This window comes from Phyllostomus discolor, chromosome 13 (genome assembly GCF_004126475.2).
Source record: "Phyllostomus discolor isolate MPI-MPIP mPhyDis1 chromosome 13, mPhyDis1.pri.v3, whole genome shotgun sequence".
Classification (NCBI taxonomy): Eukaryota; Metazoa; Chordata; class Mammalia; order Chiroptera; family Phyllostomidae; genus Phyllostomus; species Phyllostomus discolor.
The window spans coordinates 28,070,212-28,076,237 of NC_040915.2; positions in this window are offsets into that span (position 1 = coordinate 28,070,212).

The following is a 6,026-nucleotide window of genomic DNA, read 5'->3' on the forward strand; positions in this document are numbered from 1 at the left end:
TAGATATTTTTTGCAGGCCCCCAGTCCGCCCTAAGGTGAATCTCGCCCTTCCTCCTGACGTCCGTCTGCTCTGAGCTCTGCGCCTGCGTCAGCGAGACCCCAGCGCCCTTCCGCCTTTGCCCGTCCGCACAGCATTGTAGTTGTCGGCGCGTGCCCTCGGGCACATGGTAGGTGCTCAGTAAATAATGAGGACATGAATACTTACCTTCTGAAAAGGTTTATGTAGATGCCTTGATCATTCTTTTAATTTTTAAAAAAGTTTTTAAAAAGGTTTTATTTTTAGAGAGAGGGGAAAGGAGAAAGAGAGAGAGAGAAACATCAACGCGTGGTTGCCTCTTGGGTGCCCCCTACTGGGGACCTGGTTCGAAACCCGGTGCCCTGACTGTGCCTCCAACGAGCGACCCTTTGGGTCGCAGGCCAGCACTCAATCCATGGAGCCACACTGAGTAGGGCCATTCTTTATTTTTTTTATTGTTTCAAATTTGCAGTCCACTTCTCTTCATTTATGCAGAAAAATGTCTATTGGGTGGTCACTATGTGCCGGTCACTGTTTTAGGTACTAAGAATAGAGCACTGAACAAAACAGGTAAAAATCTGTTTTCATCCCAGCCAGAAGGAACAGACTATCCACAAAATAGTGAGCTACACGATGTGCTAGAAAGTGATAGGTGCCTGGAAAAAATATGGTAGGGGAGGACACATGTCTGTGGGTGAGCGGGCAGGCGGGCGGGTTGAAATTTTAAGTAGAGAGGTTATCGAGGGCCTCAGTGGGAAGGCACTTTTGAAGAAGGATACTTTTGAGCAGAGGTACTTTTAAAGGAGGCGAAGGAAGTCCTGGGGATGCCCCGGGATAAGACTGTCCAGGCGGAGGAGAGAGCAAGTGCAAAGGCCCTGAGGTAGGAATGGACTTGGTGTGTTGGAAGTGTTGCAGAAGGTCAGCGGGGCTGGAAGGCAGTGAGAGATAGGGAGGCGGAGGGGGTTTTGGGAGCAGGTCTTGGACAGAATAGAGTGAAGGAGTGGGGTTAGAGAGAATGGCAGTGAGCTGGGGGCCAAACCTTCAAGGAGGCAGGGAGGGAGGACATGGCTCGGGTGTTTGCAGCAAGACGGTCCATGGATGGTGCAGTTGGATGACCCGAGATTCCAACTGGGGTTTTCATGTGGGCAGAGGGAGCATGGTCTGGAAGCAGCCCCGAGGACCCCTGTTGGGGGGTGCAGGGACGGGAGGCATGGGGAGGGTTGGTGATTGGAGCAGGGGTGGCAGCCAGGGAGCCAAGGTTCCCTCCGGGTGTGCAATATGTCTTTTACTGACACATTAATTTTAATGAAACATAAGTGGGAGTATCACTTCCTAATACTAGGTTTCTTAGCCTGGGTGAAATTGAGCGAGGATTTTTTAGGTCTATTCCCTAGAGGTGGAATAATAGTTAGGAATTAATCATTTCTGCCCCTGGGTCTTTCTAGAGTGGCATCTAGTCTTTAGACAGCCCCTCTGAATTGCTTGGGGGAGTCTGCCTCGGGCTCCCCCTACCCTGAGAGGCTTCATCCAAGGGCCCAGAGGAAGGAGAAGGTGACTTAGAGGACATGCAGGTGCAGGTACCAGGAAGAGAGGAGGCAGGAAGGAAAAGAGGAAGTGGTGTCCGAGAAGTCGCTGGGACTGTGGGGAATGCACTTCCTTTTCCTTTGCCCTGCAGACAATGCGCTGTAGAGCGGTGCTTCTCCAGGGGGGGTTTGGACACTCCAGGGGTCCCTCGAGATCCTTTCAGGGGTGCAGGAGGTCAAGACCAGTCAACAACGGAACTAAGATGTTACTTGCCATTTCCACACCATTCTCTCACTGTGTGTCCTGGGGTTTTGCAGAAGCTATGTGAGTGTGGTATCACAGGAGATTGAGTGCAGATGTGGAGATGAGCATCCAGCTGCCTTCCTTTAAGCCAGATATTAAAGAAATCTGCAAAAACGTAAAACATTATCAGTCTTCCCACCAAATGTCATTTTATCTGGGAAAAGAGTTGTTTTTCACGAAAATATTAATTATATTAACATTAAAAGGGGTTGTTACTACAATGTTTAAATCAGTAACTGGTTCTAATAGTGCACATTGCTAGATATTATCTTTATAAACAAAAGCTCTTTGAGGCCCTTAAAGAGCGTGAAGGAATCCTGAGGCCAAACAGGCTGAGAGCTGTGGTGAGCGGGTGAGAGATCTGGATCTGGAGTTCGTGCGCTTGCGTGCAGAGAAGGCCTGTGATCTTAAGTTACTTAACCTCTCTGAGATTTAATATCTTTATCTGTAAACCAGATACCTCATACAGTTGGTGTGAGCAACAAGTGAAATGTATTAATATGGCTTGGCACAGTGCTGGGCCCAGAGTGATCATTTTACAAATGTTGATTATTTGATCAAATAATACATATAATAGTATGAGGGGGGCCCCCCAAAAAAACCCAGAATTATCTTCTGGAGGCCGAGCCCCTTGTAGTACAGGCTTCCCCCGCCGGGTGTGTGTGCTAGGAGCCCATCCGCGTCAGTGCACCAGCTGGCGTTGTCAGAGGCTGCATTTGGCTTTGGTGGATTGTTTTTGAAGTCTTTCGGTGTGTGTGCCCATCTCACGACGGGTGATTTATGAGTGCACCTGCCTACACCACGCCGAGTGTTCAGCGGTTTTTGACCAAAAACAGCATGACACCCATGCGCCACCCTCCCTATTCACCCGATCTCGCCCCAGCAACTTTTTTTTTTTGTTTCCTTGATGGAATAAGTCAGAAGAGGTGAAACAAGAACAGCTGAGGAACTAAAAGGCATCAAAATCGAGGAGTTCAAAAACTGTTTTGAGCAGTGGAAAAAAATGTCTTGGTAGGTATATTGCATCAAATGGAGAGAAATTTGAAGGTGACTGAAGTTTAAACAAAAGAAATGCACATTTTTTTTATAATTAAATTCCATTTTTTGGGGGGGTCGCCCCCTTGTACATGCATAACCCTGTGCTCAGTGCTGTGAAGGGTGTAAATGCACAAGGCTCTCACTCTGAAGGCATTTGCTGTCCAGGAGGGGAGAGATTTCTAGATTTGTAGTTGGTACCTTGGGGTTCACCGCCCAGCCCCACCTGACCTTGAGCAAGCCACTTCCCCTGGCGTAAAGTCAGATGATAGAGGCATCCATGGTGGTCCACTGAGGAGACAGTAAGCTCCCACTGTATCTCTCGGGCATCATTGCTGCTGCCTCCGTTTAACACTTGGTTTTGCCTTTCTCCTCGAAAATTATGCTATATCCTTCTCAGCTTGTACAGAGTCCACTTTTCTTCTGCAACCATGGAGTCATACCACTAGAGGGCACGTCCTGCCTTCCTATCCATTCACTTGCGGCTTTCTCTGATGTGGAACAGTTCTTTAGCAGAGATGGTGTCTTCAGGGCACTCTCGCTTGGTGAGTGTGGTTGGCCTTGTCCGAGACACCCGCCTCTGTACCAGTCAACACACACTTACAGAGACCTCTTTAAATAAACCTGGGAGGGCCAGGAAGGGGTTGGTGGAAGATTGTGGGTGTCACCACGGTCCCCTGACATTTAGTGAGCAGGTTCTTCATGCCAGGGTTGTGCTAACTGCCTCATGTGCATGGTCTTGGGGAGTCTCAGAGCAGCACTGTGGGGTGCGGCCATGGCACTCAGTTTTAATAGCTGGAGACCCGAGCTCTGGCTGGTTAAGTGACTGGTGCAAAGTCCAGCTCAAAGGTGGTGGAGCAGGTTCAAACCCAGGAAGAGTGTGCTGATTGCAGAGGAGGGCCAGGTGGCCGTGAGCTGGAGGGAGGGAGGGCGGGAGGGAGGCCTGGCCTGGCAGGAGGCAGGGTCTGGACAGGAGATGAGCCAGAGAGTTTGGTCAGGCAGGGGAGTCACACTTTGGACTAGGAAATGGTCTTCATAGGGTACTGTCCTGCCGAGGCTGTGCGCCCTTAAAGCAGGGAGCCGGTCTCACGGTCCTAGCACAATACTTCTCAGCCTCGCCAGCCTCCACCTGGTAACACCGCCTCTACTATCCCGAAGGGAAGTTCACAGGCAGTGCATATCTATACATGGGTGGTGTATGCTTACATATAATACAAAAGAAAATACAACTGAGTGTCAGGCTTACTTACCCGTGTAAGCCTGCAAGCACAACTTTCCAAAGTGTCCACCGGGGGCGGCATGTTCTTCCGCCCCTGCGAACCTCAGGGGCCTACCCCGTGACATTGGGCTGTCTCCCCCTGCCATTGTAATCACGCCATGTTAGATTCCTCCTGGGGTGGCATGGTTGGCTCCCCGAGGTCCCCTGAGTGCTGAGGGTGGGAAGTGGGGTATAAAGAGAGGAAGTCACAGAGTGTAGAGCTGACCCTCAAGTCATTGTGATAGATTTCTGGTCACATGCACACACCGTGATCAGAGTCACATGCTTTAAAGTTTGAGTTTTGTTTATGGAGTCATTTGCTTTAAAGGTGATTATGTGTGTTCTATTTTAATTGGAATTATTGCTGAGGCTACTTCCTGCTAGAGCAAGCGGTAAGTATTCATTTAATAGTTGTATTTAAACTGACTCAGTTTTTCTTTAACCTAAAGACAGTGGACTATATGTAAATGGAAAGTTTAAATTAATGTATAAATGGAAAACTTGTATCACTTGGCATAATCAGAGGGCAACCTAAAAAGAGAAAACAATGCCGCTACATCCTTGCTCATACTTAAGAGTCCCACCAAACCTTCCTTCTCTCCCCATATAAAAGGAGTTTAACAAGTGTTAGAGATATCAAAGGTATATTCGTGATGAAGAGCCAAGAGTGTCCTCAAAGTAATCAGGACCAGCAGAGGGATAAGGGAATAGCCTTATTATTTAAGAGAATCCATGTAATTTTAAAAGTTTCACTGTTCGCCCCTAAAATCACCTCTCATACAGTGGTAGACAGAACGTCTCTCACTCTGGAGACATGGGTTCGTGGGGTGGCTTCCTGGGCTCGGAATCAAGGGGCCACTTACTGGCTATGTGTCCTGTCCTGCACTTGTCACTTGCCCTTTCTGTCCTCCCCTGTCAGATGAGGACATTCTGCCGGTGCCAATAGTCTAAGGCTCTGAGTCTCCTTCCAGTGAGGGCGTCTTCTGGTTCTGTACTTGGACTTCCTGTCAAAGGGTTAGAGCAAGCCAAGGATTCCCAGAGGAGTCTCGACCAGCACCCTCTCATGTGAGACGCAGTGGAGCCCGACAGGGCAGAGCGGCTAAGAGCTGAGACCCTGGAGTCCAAGAGACCTGGGTTTCGGTCTTCACTCTGCCCCCTCCCAGTTTGGCCACTTGGAGCGAGTCACCGCACGGCTCTGGCCCCGGTTCCCCTGAGTGTGTGCCGTGTGGACAGTCGCGGCGTTCGTGTTCCCTGGGAGCACCACGTGACAACGTGCACGCCGGGGGCTCGCCAGGGGCCTGGCAGTTGTCCCCGCCGACTCTGCTGCTTCCTAAGGCATTTAACGAAGAAGAAACTGAGGTCCCGGAGGGAGGCCACTGGGGGACACTGTCTGGGGCCCTGTCCCCCGTGTCTGTAACCTGATGGAGTGTGTGCCCCAGGCACCTGCAAGGGGGGGGGGGGGCTTGTCTGAGGACGGTGAGTGTGAATGTGCAAGGCGGTCCCACCCACACACGGCCTTGGTGGTGATGTGAGGGCTGAGCATATTTTGTGTGGGTTTTGAGACTTTTAAAAGTTAATTTTTGTTTGACAGCACTAGCTGAGTGACTTGTGGCTTTCTAGCCCACAGGTTTCCTACATCTCTGCACGGCTCCTGGGTACAGGGGCCTGCCAGTGTGTGCGAGGGGCCGGGGAGAGTTGGGGGAGCAGTGGAGGGACAGAGTGAACCTGTGGTGGCCTGTGATCAGCTCTGCCACCGAGGCAGGTGGCGCTGGGCAAGGAGGCAGGAGTTGCGGGGTCACGTTGGTGCTTCTTTGCTCACGCTGGGAGGCACCTGCCCGTGACGGCCATTCCCAGGACCTTCCAGACCAGATGGACTTGTCCTGATGGAGA